The sequence below is a fragment of the Hesperophylax consimilis genome, chromosome 5 (genome assembly GCF_061612785.1).
Source record: "Hesperophylax consimilis isolate HC1 chromosome 5, BYU_Hcon_1.0, whole genome shotgun sequence".
Taxonomy (NCBI): domain Eukaryota; kingdom Metazoa; phylum Arthropoda; class Insecta; order Trichoptera; family Limnephilidae; genus Hesperophylax; species Hesperophylax consimilis.
In genome coordinates this window covers 28,425,124-28,452,585 of record NC_142840.1, presented here as the reverse complement: position 1 = coordinate 28,452,585, position 27,462 = coordinate 28,425,124, and the positions used below count along the sequence as shown (strand labels likewise).

Sequence of the window (27,462 nt, the reverse complement as noted above, 5' to 3'; positions counted from 1 at the left end):
AGTAAAGGAAAAATATCAGTTTTTAAAATAGTATTTCAGAATATATTTCCACATAACTTTTTTCTGAGCCTGTTAACGAAAAAAAATAAATCAACAAAACTTGTAGACAATATTTTTAGCTATAAAATAGTGTATATAATGATGGGTTTTAACTTATAATAAGGCACGTAGGCTGTTAATAAGGAGAACGGCGCGCGGCGGCTCGAGCGCGCAGCGGTTCGCGGCGCAGCGTGAAATTACAAAAACCTAAGGAAAGTAATGATTAATTCATGTTTTTTTTTATAACAAATTTGTCTAACTTTTAAGAGTTTTATTGTTATTTACCAGTTTTAGTTCGGAGAGAAGGGGGGTAATATAAATATTTTCCCCTGCCCAATGAAGCGCTTTCATTATCCACCAACCGCCGTGCCCCGGTCTGGCTAAACAGTCATATTGTGTTGTATGATTGTTTGTTACTTATTATTTAAATGAAGTTATCTGGGAAATTTATGGGAATTAGTTTACGCGTCCTCAACAGTAACTCACATGCTCCATCGACATGAATATCTCGGGCAAACAGAGCCTACACTTTAACAGCAGCGTCTCTTGTCCACGTAATGAGAGAAGAATACCGAGATATTGATGGGAAATTAAGACAAATAGAAAATATGTATCAAGATTTAGTTACGTGGAAAAAATATATGGAGGAGGTTAATAATGATGACAATTTAAGAGACGATTCCATATAGTGAAGCAAGTGAAGACAGGATTAAGGAATCATCGAGTAGGACTGCCAAGTTGTGGCTTTACCTTCTACATTGCATCGACCTCATACTTAGATTTATATTTGCAGAGAAGTCTGGGAATCGGAAAATGCACCTAAATACTATTGTTGATATGCTTCCATTTTTCCACCCGGCAGGACATTTACCATACGCAAAATCAGCACATATGTACGCTCAAAGTATGTTGCAACTCGAATCAAGAATAACTAAAGAAGAATATAAACTATTCACTGCAAATGGGTACCTACTTTACAATAAGAAGAATCGACAGATATTGGTCCGGTACGTGGACGGACATGATCATCGAGCAGTGTCTCATGCGACCAATGAAGTCAGTATAGGAGGTTTGACACTGGTGCGTGGAATCACTGACAGCGCTTTGTCAAAGTGGAAACTTGGAACCACTTACTACGTGAAAGTGCAAGAGAGCATTGAAGAATTCATCGATATAAAATTTAATTTTACTGAACAGCATGTTGAGCTGCGCAAATCACGGAAGAAAAGGAATGAGCTATATATAGGAAAATGTACATCATGGCTAAGACAGCACAGCCCGTTCACCAAGCTCTCGGGGGAGCTGGTGTCTTTATCTTAAGGGTTTATTTCAGATAATAGTGTCAATTGTGATAACGCTTATGAGGTGGGCCTGGTAGCTATGTAAAAAATGAAAGGATTTAATTTTGGAGATATACGACTAAAAAGGAAAGACATGGTGACTACCCAGCAAGATTCAAATCCGCAACTGTTAGGACGAGACAAGTTGCAGTAAACCCCCAGCAGCTATTTAACAGAATACTGTGCATTAGTGATAGTCTTAGCAAGCTTTAGACCTACTTAGGATATGAATTGGCTTCAAGAACCCTTCTATTTTTGATGAAGACTTCTTTCGTAAAGGAACAAAATCATGTATGGCGAAAGTATTTAGCGAAAGTATTCATGACGAAGTTGACTTGGAAAATGCTGCAATAGTCATCGATGGGGGATACCTCCTACACTCTGTTGTTTGGCAAACTTAAACTACTTACGGAGACATCATTAAATCATACTCACGTTTCGTCCAAACTAAATTTGGCAAACATTCTATTGTCGTTTCCAATGGATACCCTGAAGAACCAACTGTAAAATATGAAGAGCAAAAACGAAGGTCGGCTAACAACTCATCGTGCGATATTGAATTAAACTTTACTACACGTTGTTTGACTAAGAAGGAAGCTTTCTTATCTAATAAGAAAAACAACAAAAATAATGATTGAAGCACTGTGTCATAAATTTAGTGAATCTGGTTTGAAAACAGTCACGGCCGCAGGTGATGCCGATATTGACATTGTACTAACCGGCATCGAACAACTCAACATCTTCTCAAAAGTGATTGTTGTTGGCACGGATAGTGATCTTTTGGTATTACTTGTAAGTCTTGCTCCTGAAGGAAAATCTATTTTTTTCTGTAAAGATGTTGGTGGAAAGGCCCCTTCAAGAACTTTATACATCATAGAGAAACCTATAATGTTACATAAAGATATTCGAAAACACATGCTATTTACCCATGCCATTACGGGCTGTGATACGACCTCATCTTTATATGGTTTAGGAAAGATAAAAGCTGTTGAGATGATGAAAAACAATCCCGAAGCAAAACGCGCAGCTGAGGCATTTCTGGAAAAAGATGCGACTGAACAGAACTTGTTGCAAAATGGAGAAAAATTCGCTCTCGCCATGTATGGTCTTGGTAGCTACTCTAATTGAAACGAAACTCGATACTATAAGTTTACCAGACTAACGACAAAATCAGCTTTTAAATCTAAATTTGACTTGGCAAAACTACCACCGACTTCAGAATCGTGTCATCAACATTTGTTGAGAGTTTATTTGCAAGTACAGTTTTGGTTAGGAAACAAACTAAACCTTATAAACTGGGGATGGAGGTATGAAAATGTAAATGAAAGTGGTGGAAAGAAGAAATTTTTGAAACCATTTGCTCTTGATGACCTTCTTTCTCTGGTGTCCTGTTCCTGCAAGTCTGGATGTGAAAATTACTGTGGCTGCAGAAAATCTGGATTTACCTGCTCTGCCATGTGCTACAACCATAACGGATTATCATGTCTGAACACACCCCAGTATGACGAATAAATGGAAGACTCTCTTTACTAGAAAATTATTTGAATATTTGCCTAATTTCGTCATAGATAATATTGATAAGTATATAATATAATTTACAAACCGTTTTGTCATTATAATATTTTTTGAGGTATATTTTAAGAAGTTTGTTTGAAAGTAAACCATTTTAGATCTATGCACTATTTTAAGTGATTTGTTGTTTCGGTATTTTATTGTTGATAGGTGGACATCCACAAAAGATTTTTTAGAACTTCGCCATAACATAAGGTCTGCAATATTTTAATGTTGTGAAAGGGTAGTCCCAAGCTGTAGTTGGTATTTTTGGCTTATTTCACATAACTGTATTTAAATAATAAGTAACAAACAATCATACAACACAATACGACTGTTTAGCCAGACCGGGGCACGGCGGTTGGTGGATAATGAAAGCGCTTCATTGGGCAGGGGAAAATATTTATATTACCCCCCTCCCCTCCGAACTAAAACTGGTAAATAACAATAAAACTCTTCAAAGTTAGACGAATTTGTTATAAAAAAAAAAACATGAATAATCATTACTTTCCTTAGGTTTTTGTAATTTCACGCTGCGCCGCGAACCGCTGCGCGCTCGAGCCGCCGCGCGCCGTTCTCCTTATTAACAGCCTACGTGCCTTATTATAAGTTAAAACCCATCATTATATACACTATTTTATAGCTAAAAATATTGTCTACAAGTTTTGTTGATTTATTTTTTTTCGTTAACAGGCTCAGAAAAAAGTTATGTGGAAATATATTCTGAAATACTATTTTAAAAAATGATATTTTTCCTTTACTAATAAATTGTAGAGATTGTATAGCTTTTCTCGCAAAAATGAAAGAATACAATTTTTTAGAATAACTAATTAAAAACTAAACAAAAAATAAATAATCTGATTTTATAAAACCATTAAGGAGATATTAGCGTATTCCGAAAGGCTTTGAAAAATATATTCAAGAGGGGGTGGGGAAGGAAGCACAAGGGGGAAAGTCGGGGACTTTTGTAAAAATACATGTCTAAAGGTCTTCTAACATCTGTGAAAAATTCAGCTTCCGGGGAATTAGTTCCGACATTGGGTCTTTTTTTCCCTTCATTGACTGGGCTATTAGTAGTTTCTTTAAACATTGCTACTGAACCAAAAATTCTCATATTTTTTATAGTATATTTTGATTTCCCAAATCATGGTTTTCGATCAAAAAACTCAATGGATACGTTGTGATTGTTTCTATCTCCAAAAAAGATTTGTTTGATTTTTGCATTTTTTTTTAGTATCATGGCATTTTTTCGTACCCACGGTCCTTTTTTCTAAATGTTAAAACTAGTTTTTGACACAATTGTTAATACTTCTAATAAGATGTGATACATGTCTTCAAGAGCTCTAATATAGCAGTAGTTATTTAATTTAAAAAACAAACATTATTTTTTCGTACACTAAGGACGGAATGTTTCACAAAATTCTAACAATTTATGAAATTTCAAAGGTGATTTTAGAGTTTTTTGACAGTTCTGTTATTATTTAAGTTAGGTAAAACAACTGGCCAATAATGAACACAACTTGAATATAATCTTGGGATGAATTGTTAAAATTCTGTGAATTAACCTGCCCTTAAGCCTGTGCGTTTGTCATCGATTATTTTCCGTGGAAACCATACTCAATGAGGTTTGCAAAGGCTTTGTTTTTAAAGGGAGTGGAAGTGGTAGATTTCAACCGAATAATGGCTCACAAAGGTATGTATGTTTCAATAAACTTTACGATCAAAAAATATATTTTCATTAACATGACATAAGTGTTGAAATGTGATTGAATACAATTTTCCAAGAATATCAATATTTTTCGACTATAAATATAATACCCACTTATGATACCAGAAATACATTGTTTAAAATTTTAAAATTAAGGTAACAAAATGTGTACACTAATTAAAATGCTTTTAGCAATCAGATGTACACGTGTTGGCAACTCTATGTTCATTGTTATAAATTACGTTAGTCAACCATTATTCCAAAGGTATTATGTTTTGCACGTTTTGTGCATACAATTTCATCTTAAGAATAATAAATTAGCGTTAATTAATTTCATATTTTAATTAATGGAAATATCGTAATATTCCACATAAGGTAATTTGAGTCCATATCCAGCGTCAACTTCCATTGAATTCAATACATTTCACAAATAATTACAACTTTCAAGCCGCACGACAAACGGAGGTAGGTAATTACGATCAAGATAATCGCAATTTGTGAGGCTTCATTTCACACTGTGCCATAATGGATGCATGATTTCACTTCTTCTTCCGTATATTTTCTTCATAATTAATATAAGCCTCTTCACCCTTCAGGGAGTAATACCAACAACTCTCATTATTCTAAATATTCGAACACATCCCATGCATAAAGCCAGTGATGTAGTCAACTGTATTTCTGCATATTTGTTTATTATTGATAGTTTTTTATTGACAAATTTTGAGAGTATAATATGACGTATTTTTTTAGAGTTAAACGCATTTACAATGGGTGGAATTTGCAGTCAGTGGCAGTCTAAAGTTGCCGACAGCCGAGGAATACACCATGTCACTTCTTATCTTATCTTAAAACAGTTAAATTTATGTGGTGATAGGTTGTGCTGCTTCAGATATATTTTTTAGTAAAGTTCCCTTACCTGATCGTTTTATCATTTATATGGTTCACAGGTTCAATGTCCGCCAAAGAAGCATAAAAATAGGTTTCTTTCAAATCTTTTCATTTTAATGTAGATTGTAAAGTTTAACGATACTTAGAAAATATCTCTATTCTACATGTTGTAAGGTTCATGCATATATTTAAACAAAATTAATTCGGATGAAAAACTGGTTTTGATGAGTTAATTTATGTAGAATACGGTTAATAAAATATGCCTGTTTGTAAAAACCGCTTTTTGGAAACCGGGAAATGACGCATTTAAAATTCCAATCAATCCTTTTATTTGTTTAATGTATCGGAATATTTTAATATTATTTTTCCTTGACTTTGAAAACCAGCAGCTTTGATTTGGAATTTTTTTAAAACCAACTTGTGTGCGTACCGTACCGTGCGGAATTTGTAATTTCCAGTACAAATTCCGTTATTGGTTTTACACGAGTTTTGGTTTATATTAATAGGTAACAATAGTCATAACTATTTCCACATTTAATCTACTTCACTGAAAAAGCAATGTAAATAGAAGATTTCTAAGGGTTACATGATGAGGAAGTAATAAGTAGTTACCCGTTTTCAATACACTTAGTTTCTGAAACTTTCTCTGATGAAGCTGCCCAGCAGGTCAACATTAGTATTATTACGTGTCGAACTACCTCCACTTCATCTCAACATTTAATTGCAATAATAATTGTAGTAATCTGAGAAAAAATCAGGTTTTTATTCAGTATTTTATTGCCTCATTGATACTAATTGTTGGCTCGATTGTAGAATCCGGTAAGGTTTCCGGCTTCTGGGGAACGATAGTTCGCATTCTCACAATGCGTCAAATGCTTGCCTGCCTTTAATGGGTTGCAGAATCTTTTAGCTAATGTTATGTTATGTAAAAAGTTATCTAATCATGTGACTTAGTTAAGAATACCTATGTTTTTATTTTCAATAATAACGTGATACCACACAAACAGGGAATTTAAAATATTGCATAATATGGGATGATATATTGGGAAAGTTTCAAATTTGATGATTTCGAAAAGATGTTTAGGAATATAAAAAATAGAGGAAGGGTAATTTTGAGAAGTACCTAGTCATTTACATCTACCGTAATTCATTAAGGGAAAAATACGGGCTCTCGGGGCACTTTTTCCTCTGGAACAGTGTCTGAGGATGGAGACTGCCTTGGGATGGGATGGTATTTTTTATCGTATATACGAAGAACTGGTGCAGTAAATAAAAGTGGCCTGTCTCATTTTTTATCGTATCTGTACTAAACCAACTTAAAAGCAACAATTACTCAACAACACTCCTTTTAAGGGGCTTCTAAAGATATGCAGGGATAGTCAAGGGTAAAAAAAAGTCCTGACGTGTGCGATGATAGGTGGTAAACAGCAAGTTTCCTTAAAACGCCGTTGGAAAAGTGGTGAGGTAACCTCGAAATTCACTAATTTAAGAAATTTCAAGTGACGCTTGTAATTCTAATGGCGATCGTTGGAGATAATTTTGTACGGGAATACCTATTTACAAAATCGATGAACCAACGGCTCCGCCCGGGACAATATATCATTCTTTTGTAGGTAAGTTTATAATAGAATAGTAAAACAAAGGAATCCCAAAAGGATGTTTTTCATGATAAACAAAGAACCATAAATTCTTGAAACATCACGTCATAAGTGATTTGTATTTTTATAAAATAATATAGCTACATGTCCAAACATTTGTAAAAACCAATTCTAAATTTAAAATTATTCATAATATTTCTGGGAAGCTCCTATCCAGCCGATAAAACGAACAACACGGTTTTTTCATCTGAAATGCTCGTGAAATCATCGGTGTATTTGTATATATGATCAACAACCCAATACCATTTGAGAATGAATATTTCCGTCAGCATTTTTCATATCTCATATTATGACGAAATGAAACGTAACGAAAAGATACCACAAAAAACACAAAAAAGCTCATTAATATTAAGTATTGAAATCACAAAAAAAATCGGTGACATCATTCTACCATTCATTGTTACCTTCGTGAGATTTTTTCATCACAAAAATATCTGATGATTTGTATTTTTTGACGTAGGAATTGTGCACCTTTGTGTTTATATGTACTCTATGACATTGAATGACCCCGCGTGCATTGAATCATTACCTTCTTTACCGACATATATCTGCCTTTTATTTTTATTTATGCATATATTAACAATGGATCTGACGTAGGTTTGCGATTTATGATCGAAGATCTCTTATGGGTTTTATGTAGGCATACTACGTAATACAAGATGAAGGCTAAACAGAAATAGCAAATGATGCGCAATTTGCAAAATTAATTGCGATGATTCAATAGTTTTGTCGTGATCAAAGCAGATGCACAACAAATAATAACGCCCAGGAAATACAACTTGTTAAAAATAAAGATTATGTAATACTTTCAGTCCTTATTGATCAAGTACTAAATTTGTTACAACCTCGTTAAAATTATATCTGGTTTTCATGATTTATGCGAAATAATGTTACACCAATATTAATATCACAAAAAACTGTAAAAGATCTCACCTATACAGGACTTATTTAAAGAATTTAAGTTCAAGAAACTTTTCGAATACGAAAAAAAAATTGCTTAAATATTGTTGTTCACACATTATTGACAATTATTTGTAAAACCACTCTGATGTTAGCGTTAGTGTTTTCATAAACAATTCGATAAGGGTACTTCAAATCAAGCATTTATCTTTTTATCATAATTAACATAACGTCGCAGATAAACATATTATGAAGCTGCGATGTAAACGTCTTAGGAAAATTATAAATTCTCTCTGAAGACTTATTTTACTACGCCAATGACTATAATAATGGATTTTTATGCTGTCGTCATCATAATTTATATAAATGGTCAATGATTTTGTTTTCTTCGAGCTAAAGTGGGAACAGAAGTCAAATGACAAAGAAATCCTGTATTAAATTGTATCAATTGATCGCAGGTTGGTAGGTACCTGAACAGATGAACATAAAATGTAATTATGTAAGGACCACACGGAAAAAATTGAGCATGTCTGATTTATTAAAATCCTGTTAAAAACGCAGGACATGTCCTTTTCAAATATTAGTCCGTTCAGAACATATCGGAAGACGTGTTCATGCAGCTGATTCCTGTTAAATATAATGACGAAAAGCGACAATATTATAATTTTAGAAATTAGCAATATTTTTCATCAGTAAGTTTTTTTCGTGCACTTCGTTCACTAAACGCTTACTGTCTCTAGGAAATTGTCGTTAAAGAATATTTTTATCGTAAAAATCAAACATTATGTACCTATTTTTAACAAAGTTTTTTTCCGTTGAATTTTTCCCAAAATGTATTAAGTGGGAGTAATTTTCTGTGATCGCTTACAAACATGGTAGTTACGTAATTTATTTTGTCTCTATGGAAGATGTCCCACACTAAGTCCTGGCCGATGACCTGCCATTAAATAAGTCTTCTCCGTCTACTGGATGTGATAGAAATAACAAATGCCATATAAACCTAGCTTATGAAAATAGTTCTGATCGGTTCAATAAACCTTCCCACTCGTGACAATTATGTGATTATTATAGATACATATGTACTTATTGAAAGTCCCCCAAAAATAACTGAACATAAAATAAACTTAAGCTCCCGCTTACTCGTTTTCTACCGATTTATAGTTTCTCGTTAACTCTTTAAGATTTTAAGTTCCAAAAAAATTATTTTTTATTTTTGAAGATAATATCTATACATTTATTACGCTGAAATGTTAACTATATGAAATTCCCTCGATAGAAAAAAAATTCGCAAAGTTCCGAAAATTATTAAAAACACGTTTTGTTCTGTTATTTTATATGTTAAAGACATGAAAAAAATCACAGTGCATCTCTAAATGAAACTAAAGCATTTGTAGAGAGATTTTTTGCTCTATTTTAAACGAGTCGTGTTTTATTTAATATTTTTACAATTTTCGCTTAAGAGCGATGCCATACGTAGTAATGCAAAATCATGTGTTTTTAGTTTGAAAATTTTGTTGCCTAGAAATGTTTCAGATGCTTCAATTAAATACTGCGAGTAGAATACATCTTAGCCTTTGAAATGATCGAGGTTTTTTTTATATAAGTCTTTTTATAAGCCCAGAAAAAAATAATGTATATGGCCCATGAAAACTGCTTCAAAGTTCAAAATCTCCTACTTACGAACCTGTTTTCGGTTATTATTTTATTGTATAGTAAGGAAAATTATTTTTTTTATAAAATGATGAAAAAAAAAAAAAAAAATTTATAAAATGATGAATAAAATAAACAGCACTTTTTGACCATGTTTTTTTCTTGCATAAATCAAAACAGGCGGATGGTGTTAAGCGGGAATTTAAACCTTATCGCCATCTACGCAAGGGTTGTTATTGATAGCGGCTCAATTTAAAATATTACACGACGTAGTTTTTTTTAATATAAGCGCGCTCCCTCTAACATTCGTATTTACACATCTCCATTTAAAACCATGTTTGAACGCTTACTACGGGGCCTTAAGAAGTATTATTCAAATTTAAATCTTTTCAAATCAGCATTAACCAGATTTATTGTTCCTTTCATGTTAAAATTCATGAATCGATTCCGATAACATTTGTATAAAACCAATTAAATTAAAGAAAGAAAAATAGTAACTGTGGCACTAATTATGGTTAGATTAAATGATGACATTAATATTATTTTATATCCAAATCTGTTCGTTCATTTTATAGTTAATTTGGTTTAAACCAATGTTAATAATTTATTAATATTTTTTTTTTTTTTTTATTTTTTTTTTTTATTGTTTAACTTATAACATTGTTACATTGTACATAAAATTAGGTAATAATAAGTAATAGTGTAAAACATATGTTGTTGAAATTCTACTCCAATGAAGAGTGCTAGCTCTTATTTCTCTAAATTCATTATTTTTCTAAAATTACTTTTTTTAATATTTAAAAACAAAATATTGTTTTGTGGACCAAAAATAATTTAAAATTTATGGATCGTATCTATTTCTATCTGACTATTTTATGAATGAGTGAACTTATGCTGCTCAGAAACATCTTTGGAATATTTCTCACCTTATGCAGGGCACTTTAATATAAATAATCATAATGCGATGAAAATAATTACGATGCTTTAAATGCCCGCCCACATCAACAGCTCAATTATAAACCTGCATTAGTATTCCTCTTGAAATTACTTTGATAATCTCCTATGCAAGAATGTATTTCTAGGAACTTGTTTAGTAATTATCAGTTCAGAGTCACCGTGCGAACCTGTGCAATAAATTTATTTATATCAAACAAACTTCGATGTACGACGGTAATATGTCGAAAACTGCCGTCTTTTAAATTGGATTCAATAAATAGCAGAAATTATGTTGTCATGGAAATATTTTGGTTAAGAAAATATTGAATCACCTTGGTTTTTGTTCAATGCAAATTTAATTGTTATGCAAAGTTTCACACAAAAAGGGTGTTTCTAATAAATAAGACCAGTATAACCAATTTTATCGTACAAAAAAATATAAAAAGAAACTACCCGACGACGAATAAACAAGACCGCCTAAAACCCAAAAATCTAATTGTGACTTAAATCTTTTGAGGACTATCAACTTTCCGTGCTTTTAAACTAGGTTGCGGCGGGATATTGGAGATAGACGATATTGAATTCAAAATATAACCTATATTTGTTATCGGGATTGCTTATTTGCCGCTGTTAATGTTAAATTGTACAAATTAGTGTATAACAGTATGTAGCAATTGAACTTTTAAAATTTTCAGTTAACCTGATAGGAACACCCTGTTTGTTCAATTCTTACTTACGTACAAGAATCTAATTGACATATGCGATTTGTAAAATTTATTTATTTAAGCCAAGGCAAAGAGACCCTCACACTGACAAAATTTACGGAATAATTTACATATTTTTGGTTAAATTTTACTTTTGTTGCTCCCGTGTTGTCATGAACACAATTTTTGGCGGGTCGACCTTTCGTTGCGTACCTACATTAAACAATAAAAAACATTACAATTAGGCTTACCAATTCTATGCCAACCTAATAACCTTATGCGAACATAGATAAACAATACTTCATACCTTGAAATTCTTTAAAGAAAATACGTTGTAAGGAATATTTGCTTTTATTATTCTTGATTCCATATTTCTTTATTTATTAAAATTTTTGTAACATATGTGCCAATATAAAAATAAATCGAATACTATTTGGGGATAGCCCTTCAACGTCGAGTCATTGCTTTGCATTTAATACAGTGTTGCGCTGCTTTTCAAATCTACTAAACCTATAAATACAAAAAAATATAGGCATTTTATCTATGGGTTTCAATGTAAAATATATATATATATATCATAAGTCTGAAATGGGCAAGTGCACTGTTATTTATTTGCCAGGTCAAGTGAGAAATCGACTACTGCGCTCAAATTAGTGTTCCAACGAAACCAAATAATTATTAGACAACCTAATCTGACTGACTTTGTTATGGATTACATACATAACATAAATCACATGTTATGTTCAAAAGTTCCACAAAATTTTAGTACTTTTATTCTAAATGTTATTTTGTTAAAGATAACGTTTATCGTTTCTGTCAGTTAAATTGAAGGTGAACCTTAATGGATTTGACTGACAACTACACTTATTTAATGTTCCTAAAGATTCAATGCGTGATCGGTAGTAATACGAGTAATAATGACGGGTTATTAAATAAGCTGCTTAAAAAGGCAGCCAAATTATTTGATTTTTTAATAAAATAAAACATGTTACACATTATTACTGTTATTAAAAAAATCCTTGAATTGTAACGCTTCTGTTTATTTTATCCTTGATACAGTCCAACGTAAAAATTCCATTTTTAAACGTAAAATCAAGTAAGAATCTTTGTGTAATGGCGAGTGGGTTTTGCAATAGAAATAATGTAGTTTCACATAAAACATTTCAAAAATATCCACTTCAAAAAACATTGCCAATTTAAAAATCCACATTCCTCAGTGAACTGCTCAGTTCATTAACTTGAACGTTTCAAAATAGTGTTGGGTGGATTAACTGGTTTGGTGGCATCACCAAAGAACCTGGTAATAATCCACTACAAGAATGAACATTGACTGTGTAGATTAACTTTGTCGATGTTACGTCAAATAACATGCAAGAATGCGTACGCCAATGATGAAAGGAGTAAATAGGATTGATGTTTGACTAATAAAAGAGAAGAGAGAGAGTCGTAGACAATTGACATTATTAGTTTTGATGCCGAATGAAGAAACGATAACAAATTGGTATCAAAATCGAAGCACGAAGTTTAAACATGGCAGTATTTCCTCTACTGTTATTGCGTTTGTATTTCTTATTAATATTGATACTGATTTCGCACTATCGTTAGATTTTGTCAAATATATTTGTATTGTCGTTAGTTCAACAAACGTTTTTGCATTATGGATGCTTTTCAAGGATTTGTAGAACTTTAGTGGACAAATTTATTAATGTATTTGATTGAGGATGAAACAAATTAAAGAAAGTATTAGTGGCTTGTTAACACACTAACTTAAAATTATATTTATATACCCATACAATGTTGATATTAGGCTAATGCAAATTATGTATAGGTACCCCAAAAAACATTTTGATGAAAGACAAAAATTATAAAAATTCGTAATAAGTGAATTTGTTTTAGGTCGGTTAATTTAAAATCAGTTGTCTTGCTTAAGACAAAGTGGAATAGATTATCACAGGGTATCGATCAACCATACTTTCAAGTTAGGTATTTTTGTAAAAACGCAGTGTTCCCGATTCTGCGTCAAATTTTTTTTTTTCAAAACATCCTATCACACGATGGTACTTAATTGTGTTGTGTGTTACATTGTGTTGCCATATCCTCAGCATTTATGTTTTAATTAAAGGTGTGCACATGGATTATTATGAATTTAAATTGACCGATGCGGTGAAGTCGCTGATATAAAACTGGGTCAATCAATTCATATATATTACTGAGGTAGGTAAATATTTCTTAGAATGATTTTTGTTTTCTACTGCGCGACCAATTGGCTCCACTCAAACTAACTCCCAAAGGGCCGAATTCCAAGACAGATCTCTCTTTCTACCATTTTACCAAGGCAAATATTTACTCAAAAACAACCAATTCTTAAAAGCTTTTAGGTTTTTCTAAATGGGTGTCGGAATTTTTTTATATTGAATAAGTGGAGAAATGCCCGTGGGAACATATTTTTTAGTACATTAGATGAAATTTTCTGAATAATAATTTCACAATAAGTTGATTAGCTAATACGATTTAAGGTAATACATGTTATTAGAACATAACTCAAACATATTTTTATAACGTAACCAAATAAGTACTATTTATAAGTACAAAGCTGAGATGTAATACAATTGTTTTAATTTACCGTGTATTTTACATAAAAACATTTATCTTGCAAGACATATCGTGAAGGTCCGAAGAATCATTGAACTACTCTGAGAACTGAGAACTGTATTCGTGCTAATTTGGTGAAAAAATAAATTCATAAACTTGAGCTGATGCAAATAAATTTACAAAGGGAATAAAAAAATCGATAAAGTTTACATGTACATATGATAAATACAAAAATTATCCCAATTTCTCAGAACATAAAACTATTATACACATAAATATACACGTTTTATTGAAAATAGGTGTAATAATAATCGCCATCAGCTGAACTATAAATATTATTTTCTCTTGTTATCGGTCAGATAACGATATTATCATGTTAGAATACAGCTTACTGAACTATTTAGAAAATTTTCTCTGTCGGCAAAATTATTTGAAAATTATAATACCGGCCCTTAGGATATCTAAACAAATTTTAAGAACCGCTTTAAAAATAGTTCCGTAAATACTGTGTATTGATAACACTTACAAAACAAAAGTTGTAATTTGAACTCGATTACCGTTCGCGTGTATAAACCGGTAAATCGTTCATAACAATCAATGATCGCCGCAATGAACGAATCGGTGGAATCGTTATCGAATCGTGAATCGGGGCTTAGAAGCGTAAAAAATATCTGACCCATTTAGCATTGATGATATACAACGGATGATGGAACGCTAATTTTAATCTATGATCGAAATATTTGATACGGAATATCTTTCCGCGTTACCATTATGTTCTAGAAAATTTGATGATAAAATTGCTCGAATTTTTGCGATCGTACTGCAAAACGTAAAAATATCGAAGGGTACTTTTAAAAAATATTATGACTGTGTTACATACCACATAAGCCAGTCATCCTCAATCTGGTGATCGGGACGATGCAAGTTTGGGAACCATCTGATCGCTAAATATGGCTCATGCCATTTCAAGCATAGTTTTGTTTGTGAATTTTAGTCTGTCACTAAAACGGGATTGCAGGCCGTTTCCTGATAAACTTTTAGGAAATTCCTAAATGGCACGATCAAGTTAATTAGATACTCGAGTCGGGCCATGTCAAGAGTCAGAATAATAGAAGAATATGTATGAGACGATGTATGAATATAAATGAGGCAAAAGTGTGTGCCAAGTTCGAGTTGTTTGGCGGTCCGTCCTCTCTGCCTACCCCTGCGGGGAAACGACGTGATGGTTAGTTAGTTAGTTAGTTATGTTCATGCGTTGATAATATATTGGGTTTTCCAATAAGATATGTTATTTTATTATGTATATAAATTAAATTTTTATTTATTTTATATACATAAACACACATTTGCCAAAAACTACACATCATTTCTTATCACTGATCACTTTCTTATCACTTTTTTTTATTTTAATTTGTTTATAAATTAAAAATTACAGCTTCAAAAGTAACATCTACTGAAATAGCGGGCTATTCAAAATAACACCTCTTATTGGAAAACCCTACATAAAGACGAAATTCGAAAATATTATGATTTTTATGAATACGTGTTCCGACATCGTGATAATATATTCTATTTTACTAAAATTTTATCAGTTAACCTATTAATTCATTTGTTAATGGCCTGTAATCTCGTTTTTAACCAGAATACTAATAATTTGAAGAATTTCTTAATAAATTTGCAATACTCATTTTTATCCGATTCCAATACCTGAACTATGGTCCTCGGGGTATTGACATAAAAAAATAAGTTCATTAAAAACAGTAGGTACCTACCTACCCAGCAAAAGGCAAAACCATTTTGAATCAATTAACTTCATTATAGATACAATGAGGAAGTTTAACGGAAGTTAGCTAAAAAATGAATAAAATCAAATCAAATCAATGCGCGTTTAAATACTATGACCTTTCCACGTATTAGTTCATTGACTAACAATAATAATAATTGTGATAATAACTGCGTTAAATAATTTCATACGCCAACTTCCTTTAACACTTATTTCTTTCGATAAGCTTTCTAAATCTAACTTTATATCGAGAGAAAATAATAATTCATTATATTTGCTGGAAAATTCAAGGCGCAGAGAGAAGCCATGACCAATGATAATAAACTGCAAAACTGGTTTATGTTGAAAGCGAATTACTTCGGATAAACGATAAACGTTAATACCGAGTGTTTCAAAAAGCACAGATGCCTTAAATACAAAAGATTTTTTTATTTTACACACATTACATGTTTTTTTCTAGTTACTTAGAGGAAATATTTTTTTTATTTTTTTTTTTTTTTTTTATTTAAAGAAAGCAAGACAAAAAAAAAATACATATTACAGTAAATAATAAAAATAAAAATACAGAAAAAAATAGAAAAGTTCCAATAAACTACTTTTCAGTAGTTTGTCGATGGCAACTTTTCACATAAAAAATATTTAAAAAAGATAAAAACTTATTTTACTTAATGACAACAGTGATAACAATAAAAATAACAATTTGTTTTAAAAATATAAAAACATATACACAACAGTGATAGTATCTACCTATAGTTTGTATTAGACTCTAATACAAACTATTTCTTTCAGCGAGCCAATTTTTCAACATAATATTTGTTTTTACATTTGTACATTTTTTTATTTCAGCAGTTGTTTCCAAATATACTAATTAAGTATGAATCAATGATTTTGGCGACCATAAATTTTACTTGTGGCACAAAATTAACACAATTTTTTTGTAAAAGCATTTTTTTTAAATCTTATCCGAGCTGATTGAAAAACTGTTATAATGTTAGCAAGAGTATGTTTTGCAAACTGTACGTACAATGACTAATATAGATGTTTTCTATTATTTCAGATTAAAAAGCTCGTGTCGAAGTATTTCCTGAATCTATACAAGGTTAGTTATTAATTCTGTTTTCACTCTAATAATATAATATTATTCCTGCAAACCGAATTTTGGAAATACATAATACGGCAAGCGGTCTATTCGATATGAGAAGGGGACTTTATTTAACTTCCCCTAAAAAAATGCGCAAAAAATTTTTAAACAGATGATTAAAAACATTTATTTCTTATTAAATTAGTAGCGCTAACAAATTATAAAATACATTGTTAAAAAAAAATCTTTTATAAACTGAAAAAAACCTTCGCAAAATATGTTTTTCTGAACTTTTAATCATTTTTTGAAATGGATCTTCCCACGTGCTTATCCATTAATAAAAAAATTCTGTCTGTCGAAACGGGTTATTGAGCTTATTTCAACCTCCATTACATTAACGAGTATACCTTACCAGAACAGATTAAAATAAAATAAATGACGTTTATGGCCGCAGACGATTAGTCATAAACCTGATATTTTCCACTAACCCAACTAGTACATTGACGATAGATGACGATGGCTAACGTAGACTTACTTATATAATTCAACAAAACCGGTTCTACTCATTCATACTTGGTTGAATCAATGCTGATCGAATAGAAATAAATAATGATTGTAATCGTGTGGGACGATGAATCTTGGGTTTATTGGCTACTGTCCAGTCTGATAAAAAAAATAAACCTTTATGCTTATGAATGAAATATTCCATTCATTTAACAGTCGCGACTCATATTAAGCTTCCCACCAAAACCATATTTAAACAATTACTTTCCACCGTTTTCTGTATTCTTTATTCAAATGCTGTGGAGCATTTAAATAATATTAATATTTCAAAATATTCGTTTATGACTGAAGTAACAGCAGAAAAGCTTTTCTGATTTTAAAGACAACTTGATAGCACGTTAAATAAAAAACATCCCTTGGATTGTTTATAAAAAAAACAATACATACGGGTACATTACAGTTGTAAATTAACTTATGTTGCTTTCCTTCCATTCGTTCAAAAATATTTTCGTCATGCCCATAATCATTTCTCCGAATATGACTAATGATTCTGGGGAAACTGCCGATGGTAGATTATATAATGTTATCATAAATATGTACATTCTCCATTAAGAGGGTAGAATTTACAAAAATATTTTTTTTTTTTTAAAGTAAGTAATTACGAAAATAGAATCAGCTGGCGCAACGCGATGATTTAATCGCCCACTTTTCATTATCACACAATTTTTTTAACTGGGTAACAACAATGAGTGAAGTCCCATATTCTGTAACGTAAGTAGTTTATGGGAAAGAGTGAGAGGTCACAGTAAACCTTTCATCACCAGTTTACGATTGTAGTATTAACTTAATAAAACATATTTAAAAAAATAATTATTTTAAAGTGACACTTTCTAATCACCCTGTGCTTGTAAGCCAGTGCATATGGCGCCCACTCCCGGTCTCGCAGAGTGCTGGTAGCCTTTTCGCTCAGCAGTGACCCTAACCCTGATGGGTTAGTCAAGACCAATGCCCGGTCAGCGGCCGCCGGGACCATTTCTTCGCGTGGGCACTAGCAACGTAACGACTCAAATGCCGTTTGGGATGATCTTGATCGACGACTTCAAGTGGTTTTATGAGGTTTTGTTATGTGAATGAATTTAGGCACATTTAAAATTGCAAATTCGAAATTTAATTTGTTTGCTTTTATGAGGGTTGTGACCGGTCAGTGATCCTGGTGGAACGATTTCCACTTTTTTAAGTATCTACTCTTTTAGAGTTATTTATGTGGTTAGTACTTGCTGTAGCTAAAATTTGTGATGCTTCCTAACTTTGTTAGTTTTATTATTTTTTGTCACATCGCACATAACCCAACCACCTGGAACCAGTTTCTATGGTATTCTCATGTTTGAGGCAGACGGAAGTTACGTAATAAGTAATACTTAGAACACAATATCCTATTTATCAACCAATATAAATTACAGTACTTTGTAGGAATATAAAATAATTATATGTTTTTAATATTATTTTTTTACGAGATTCTGTCACACTAAACGGGCTCATGTAAATTGGTTTATAAATTGTAATAAATAATATTCAGAATACTAAGTAAGATTAAATAATAAAAAAATTCTAATAAATTAGGATGAGAATGAATCATGGCAATAAATATTATGACAAGTTTATATATTTCTTTGTGGGTGGATAAATAGCTCGGGCTCTTTTGGTTGAAAAGAAATAGCAATTTAAAATTATCTGTTGACTTTTGGCGAGATGATAGAGTGGGAGTCAAAATGTCTGTCGGACCAGAGGTCGAGGGTTCAATCCCCTTCCCAGTAGTTCATTCCGCGTTGGGCAGTGACCGCTCTCTGGAAACTGGATGAAATAGTTGCCATACACAAAATCTCAGATCCTCAATACGTATAGTAAAGAATTAATATAATAATGAGTAAGCCCCTTGTAAAAATATTTTCATTTAGAAACCTTTCATTAGTAATGTAATTAGTTCATTTGTTTATTTATTTATTTAAAGGAACATAAACAGTCTTAGTATTAATTTAATATACACAGGAGGTTAGAAAAAAAACAGTTCAATTATAATTGTTGACAGGTTTTTATTTTTTTATGTGACACCTCACAAGAGTGTCCCTGCCTGTGCAGTGTACAGACAGGGGAACTATGTCACCACCCGGTTGGGCGGCGTTGTGAGGCGGAATAAGGTAGGGGCTGTAGGAAGGGATTTGTTAATGCGGGCCTTGAAGAGGCTCGGATTATAGGAGGGAGGAAAAACAGATGCCGGTAGCTCGTTCCACATACGAGCCGACTTACACAAAAACGAATCGTAAAAACGGCCCGTTCTCATGAAGCCAACGTCAACCGTGAACGGGTGTTCAGTTCGTGTCCGTCGAGTTTCGCGCGCGTGCACCGGTGCATCAGGAATCAATGCTGCTAGCTCCTTGAAGCAGGCTCCACTGAAATACCTGTAGAACAGACACAGCATGCCTACATTGCGTCTATGCATTAGAGAAGGCAATCGGTCTGTTAACAACGGATTGTCAATCAGACGGATCGCTCTCCTTTGCACAGATTCAAGCAGGTTTATTAAGTATTTTGGGGCACCAGCCCAAAGGTGGCTCCCAAATTCAATAGTTGGGCGGACTTGAGACTTGTACAGGGTCAGCAGCTGGTCATTGTTGAAGATTCTCCTAGCCCTGTACAAGACGCCCAACTTTTTGGAGGCCTGATTTACTCGGGCTTCTATGGATCCCCGATACTTGAGCTGGTCTGATATAGTAACTCCAAGCATTTCAATGGAGTCTTTATTGGGGAGAGTGCTCCCATCAAATTGCACCAGACAGTCATTGATCTCCCTCTTTGCCGAAATCAGACACGCTTGGGGTTTTGAGACGTTGAAACTGACCAAGTTGGCCTTACCCCAGGCACGAACCATCTCGAGGTGGTGGTCAATTTTTTGCTTCAAAACTTCCCTTCAGAACAGATGGTTGAATTGGTAATTTACAACAAAGTTTGTAGTGAATGTAGACTCAAAAGCCGAACTAAGTAACAAGTATAAAAAAGTGGAACAAATGAAATAAACGTATATAATGCATTACACAAGAATATATGTGTTTATAAGTATACAGGATGGATATAGTGGTAACCAGGTTTTGGCGTTGTAGCGGGATGGGGGAGAAAAGGGATGAGGGAATGTTGTCGCGCAACTGATATTTAAAAAAAAATAATGAATTAGCAATTTAAAGATAAAATAAGGTACAATTAATTAAATCATCATGATTTTGTGCTGTTAGTAACTAGCAGTGATTATGTCAGCATGTATGTCTATATTTGCAAGTTTTGTGTTGTACCAAAAAACAAACATCTCAACAATGCTGTATGTTAATTTCAATATTCAAAAATATTCTTATATATATTACGCATTTATTATTTTCCCTTACGATACTATAAAGTTACTCTCTTTTCTTTGATGTTTTTATTTTATTTTTTTAATACTATTTACATGTTCTTACTTATCTGTATGCATTTATAACCTCTATGGGATATGTGAGGCTGCAATGACCTCGGTGGGGCTGAATCTTTTTCTATCTTTTCTGTTTCACATCTTTTGTTAGAGAGTCGTTAATATTGTTTTCAATGATTAAACATTTTTACTTCATTACGACATATATATTTGTTTTCATGATCTCTCTGTTTTTGTTCTGATATTATAGAATGAAGGTAGTGAGAGGGGAATTTAATGTAATGAGCTCAAACTAATGAAAAAATCTTTTGCTAGGTACAAATAAAAATCATTTTGAAAATATTACTGTACGTATTTTTAAGGGTGCTCATAATAACCGTTCAAATATTAGGTAGGCTCTATCAAATTTAACAAACAAAATAGAATTTAAAAAAAACTCTCGGACTTAGTTAAATTAATTAAAAACTTTAGTTAAAACATATTTCTTATTTTTTTTAGTCATTAGATATTCATAAAACAAACTGATGATAATATTGTAACCGGATTCATTTTTGCACAGCTATTGAATCTAATTCCAGTTTGAAGATGAGATACAACAGTCTTAATGTATGAGGTGTTTAAAAAAAAACTTCAAAGGTGTATCCAAATATATGTTATTAAGTATGTTGGATTTGCTAAATAGGAAGCTATTAGTAAAAATCAAAATCATTCACGGTTTATCAATCATGATGAGGTGTTGATTGCTTCATGGTTAGAATGCCAACTGCGTGTTAATGTTCAAAATTTGTTAAAATGCACTCACATGTTAAATTGACTTTTTTATCAAAGAATTATTCATTAAAATAAATGGATGGATGACGTAAGACCATTTTATATTAAAGAAAGAATTGATACAAACTAGTTGAGTCGCGGAAGAGAAAGTTCCAGGAAGAAAGATTTCTATTCTTTTGAGATAAATACGTTTTTAAATAATGTTCCGCAATAAATAGTTATTTTATGCGCAGATGTAGTTTTGATGGGCCATCTTTGGTCCATTTGGTATTTGAAACAAACCGAAAATTGATAAGATGACGAAATGATTATTTTATAATAGTTTAATCCATTCTATTCAAAGCACTTAAAGTTTTATTATGGCTGGGTTTGTGGGATGTGCAATTGATTGGCGCAGACAGGTCAAACCTTAGGTAACATAATGTCACTTCCGTAGACTTGTTTATTTATTAATTGATAATAATAGAGAAATGGTTACTAAAGACAAGTACTTATTTATAAATTATTTTGATTTCCGACCTGAAGACGATGTCTAATAATAATAAATACTGCCGCTAAGTTAAATACTCGTATATGTTTTTAAAAAAACTTATTTATTAACCTTAGTGATACAAATAACATTTCGAATACATAGTATTGACCGGTCGGTGGCCGAGTTGACATCGCGTTTGGGTCCCACCCAGGCGTATTGTGTTCAATTCCTCGGCTGGCTAAGTCCTCCATCACAACACAAGAAACATTTTCAGCTTTCTGTGGTGGTAGTAGGAAATTTTCAAATATTGTCAGGTTACTCGTAACCCGGGAATGTTTGTCTTTCTTTTTAAAAAATAAGTTTTTTTTTATAAAATAATAATCATGTTACACCTTTTTCGGCTCGTGTTAAAATGGCATAGAAACGTACATCGGTAAATAACGTTTTAACATGAATTTTTCAGAAAGTCAAAAAAATATATACATATATAATATATATTACGAACCATGTCTGAAGAATGTTCACTTGTCGTAAGAACCACAAATAAACAATTATAATTTCACTACAATCACAATGAGCCTCATAGAATACAAGATAGTCAAAATTCGTGAAAACGAAAGAAAATTACCACTGCCTACTCGGTTTTACCCAAAATCAAGACACCGTTTTTATCATACTTTTATATATTACAAGACAACTGAAAAAAATATACGATTTGTAACTATTTTTTATAGTTTGTGTAATCCCCTAATCGTGGTGGAAATGATAAGCTGATAATACCTTTTCAAAATAATTAAAGCCTTGAAAATTTTATGACGCCAAAGCTCACCGATCGAGAGATTTGATTTATGAATCAGACTCGGTATGCTGGGTTGTAAAATCAGAAAAAAATAGTATTGAACTGTTGGTAATATCGAGATAAGATTGAACAACGTTTTCGGTAGGGGCATTGAGGTCATATTAATTAATAGTATTTATTATGAAAATGCTTATTTATGTGATTATTTTCGTAATCCGGGTTGGTTAATAATAAACTAGGTGTTTTCAATCTGATCGATATAAAATACTAATTTAAAACAAAGAATTTGTATATTATTCGGTAGGAAACATAAGTAATATATTTAACACGCGGTCACGATTTCCACCTAAAGTATCACTTTTCCGTGTTGTGTGTGGTATGTTTTGATATCACGTGTAGGTAAATCAATTTAACAAATTATATATTACAACTCCACGACATATTGACTATGGTAATTAATTGTATTAAGGTATCAGGGTAACATATACTAAAAGAGGTGACCTTGGTGTGAGGTTTCATACTAAACGTGATCAAAATGTCGTGTTAATTGAACGCATTGTTATTAATCAAATGGCCTATTATAATATGAGCTTTTATTGGGTTTATTACCACATGTTTTGTTTTATCGAAATCATTAACTTAATCTCTTTTTGGAAATAATAATGATTATATGCGCTCTCAAATTAAGAACCTCGATTTATCCAAAGTCACGTTGTTGATACAATATTTGATGAAGGAAACGCACGTTTTATAACATAATTTAATATTTCACTATAAGTTGGCCTTACCCCAGGCACGAACCATCTCGAGGTGGTGGTCAATTTTTTGCTTCAAAACTTCCCTTCAGAACAGATGGTTGAATTGGTAATTTACAACAAAGTTTGTAGTGAATGTAGACTCAAAAGCCGAACTAAGTAACAAGTATAAAAAAGTGGAACAAATGAAATAAACGTATATAATGCATTACACAAGAATATATGTGTTTATAAGTATACAGGATGGATATAGTGGTAACCAGGTTTTGGCGTTGTAGCGGGATGGGGGAGAAAAGGGATGAGGGAATGTTGTCGCGCAACTGATATTTAAAAAAAAATAATGAATTAGCAATTTAAAGATAAAATAAGGTACAATTAATTAAATCATCATGATTTTGTGCTGTTAGTAACTAGCAGTGATTATGTCAGCATGTATGTCTATATTTGCAAGTTTTGTGTTGTACCAAAAAACAAACATCTCAACAATGCTGTATGTTAATTTCAATATTCAAAAATATTCTTATATATATTACTGAAGACCCCAAGGCAAGAAGTTGTTAACTTACATTTTCGTAAAAAATGAGTTAGAATGCTCTCTAAACTAATTCGCATACGCTCTTTCCAATGAACACCATGCCAGAGCTTAAAAACGGCAAGAACATGCTTAAATCAATGTGATGAACATGTTAACTACGTGTTTCTGTGACATTAAGTTGATAAAATCAGGGCAAGAACTTGTTAACTACTAAGTTAACAAGTTCTTGCCGTAATTCTGTAATTAACAACTTCTTCCCATCTACATTGGTTTAGATTTCTATGGTTAACATGTTATTCACTCACTTTAACGTTTACCTTGGTGGTTTTAAAAAGTTTTGCAGTGCGTGTTTTTTATTTAAAAATCATCGAAAATGAGTTCCAGTGGTGAAAAAATGGTGAAGATGTGTCAAAAATTGATCAGGGAATCAGGTAAGCTGTATAAAACATTATAGTTCATCTTAATTTATCCTTAAAGTAGTTTGGAAATGGGTGAATCATTTTTGTTTTGGTGTTTTTCTGTCTAAAAGTCAACAATTTTTTATTGTAATGCTTATTAATTTGTTTCAGGAAGTGTTCAAGAGTTCACTAATTTAGTACAACCTGAGAAGCATTTAGAAATACCTCAAAATAATGTAATTTTAATGGATGGTAAATGCAAAAAAAAACGTTTTACTCTGTGACTCTGAATATTCTTTTATGTTTTCTTATGTTTTGAATTCCTTCATTAATGCTTTACAATATTTCGTTTCAGAAAGTGTTCAAGACTCTTTGACTGGTGTTGAGTTTGGGATATTATTAGGAATATCTCAATATGATGTCATGTTAATGGTAGGTAAACTTAAAAATAATTTATTGTGACACTAAATTCTTTTGAACATTGAACTAAAAATGATTATTTTATTGTACTTTGTATTTTCAGAAGATAATCAGAGTAGTCTAGAGTATATCGCTACTACCACTGGTACAGGAGATATAATTTTGGAATACGTACAACAAGATGAGATACTCAATACTTTAAATCAAACTGGTGAGTTTGATTTAAAGTATTGAGTAAATTGTACCTCGCATCCGATTTGTCAATCCCAAAACTGTATGAGCTCTATAATATGTTTTGTGGAGAAAAAGAGTATGCCCCTGTTTCGTTGAATCGTTACACTAGGATCTTTACAGAGGATTTCAACTTGTCGTTTAGTGTGCCTAAGACAGACACTTGTGGGACTTGCGATAGCAAAAAATCTGACCAAATTCATGTAAATATGTATAAAGCTGCATTTGAAATGCAAAAACATGATAAGAAAAAGGCATCTGAATGTGATGAAACTTGTTTCATCACATTTGATTTGGAAAAGACGCTACCTCTCCCAAAGATATCCACAAACGTGGCTTTCTATTTAAGAAAACTGTGGCTCTATAATTTGGGATTACATTGTGTGACAAAGGAGTTAAATAGGGCATATTTACATATTTGGAGTGAAAACGAAGGGGGCAGAGGGAGCGAGGAAATTTCCAGTTGTTTAATGGCCTTTGTCAACACCATGCAACTTCAGAGCAACAAGTCTCACCTTATTGCTTGGAGTGACTCTTGTGCCGGTCAAAACAAAAATATATATTTTATGATATTCTGGCAATATTTAATTCTAGCAAAAAAATTCAAAATAATTGACCATAAATTTCCTGAGGTTGGTCACTCATATATGGACTCTGATAGAGATTTTGCATTGGTAGAAAAAAAAATTAATAGATGCCAGTCCGTTCAATTAGTGGACCAATATGTAAATTTAATGATGTCGGCTAACACAAAAAATATACCCATCGTGACAATGATGGCTGATAAGTTTGTTAATATTAAAGAATTAGGGCAGCAATTGAACTTTATACACAATACAAAAAACACTATCGGAAAAAAGGTTAACTTTCAAAAAGGAATTCGCTGAATAAGAGTGAAGGAATTCGGGATTTATAAATATCGCGAATCACTCTCCGAAGAAGAGCCTTGGAAAGAAGTGGATCTTAAAAAAAAGGTGTGAAACATTATCTTCCCCGCCAATGATGTCATCAAAAGTGAAAGATAACAAAGAAATCGATGCGGCCAAATGGAACGATATCCAAAAATTGTTACCATACCTGGATGAGGTTTTTCGTGGATTTTTTAACTCTCAAAAAAAATTGACACATGCTCTGCTACCTTTTCTTTTCAATAATAATTATTATTAAGTTACTTTATATCAAAAAAATGTTTAATTTGTTTGATTAAATAAAACAACAAGAATTTAACATGTTCTTGCCTTTCAATTCTGTATCTTCCTCACCTATCCCTGAAGATGGCATGAACATGTTAACTACATTTTTTTGTAGAAAACATGTTTATTTTAACTTTTAGACTGCAAAACTACTTAATATTACTAGATGTAATGTAAATTTGGTTTGTTTACTTTACCATGAAGGATCAGTACATTGTATATGACATTCAAATAAAAAATTATAAGGCAAAACGCAAAAGTCTAAATATCTCAGAATGCCTTCAATGTAAGTTAACAACTTCTTGCCTTGGGGTCTTCAAGTATAAAAAAGTGGAACAAATGAAATAAACGTATATAATGCATTACACAAGAATATATGTGTTTATAAGTATACAGGATGGATATAGTGGTAACCAGGTTTTGGCGTTGTAGCGGGATGGGGGAGAAAAGGGATGAGGGAATGTTGTCGCGCAACTGATATTTAAAAAAAAATAATGAATTAGCAATTTAAAGATAAAATAAGGTACAATTAATTAAATCATCATGATTTTGTGCTGTTAGTAACTAGCAGTGATTATGTCAGCATGTATGTCTATATTTGCAAGTTTTGTGTTGTACCAAAAAACAAACATCTCAACAATGCTGTATGTTAATTTCAATATTCAAAAATATTCTTATATATATTACGCATTTATTATTTTCCCTTACGATACTATAAAGTTACTCTCTTTTCTTTGATGTTTTTATTTTATTTTTTTAATACTATTTACATGTTCTTACTTATCTGTATGCATTTATAACCTCTATGGGATATGTGAGGCTGCAATGACCTCGGTGGGGCTGAATCTTTTTCTATCTTTTCTGTTTCACATCTTTTGTTAGAGAGTCGTTAATATTGTTTTCAATGATTAAACATTTTTACTTCATTACGACATATATATTTGTTTTCATGATCTCTCTGTTTTTGTTCTGATATTATAGAATGAAGGTAGTGAGAGGGGAATTTAATGTAATGAGCTCAAACTAATGAAAAAATCTTTTGCTAGGTACAAATAAAAATCATTTTGAAAATATTACTGTACGTATTTTTAAGGGTGCTC

The 27,462-nt window shown here is 32.0% G+C and overlaps 1 protein-coding gene across 2 annotated transcripts in view; it reads left to right on the top strand.

Annotated features, from left to right (window-relative positions):
* LOC149423733 (uncharacterized) overlaps window positions 1–27,462 on the top strand; it is a 290,673-nt gene that overhangs the window by 85,831 nt on the left and 177,380 nt on the right. For both annotated transcript variants that reach the window (XM_089631785.1, XM_089631783.1), the window contains exon 3: window positions 16,807–16,848. The gene's annotated coding sequence lies outside the window, so the exon portion shown is untranslated. The remainder of the gene's footprint in view (window positions 1–16,806; window positions 16,849–27,462) is intronic.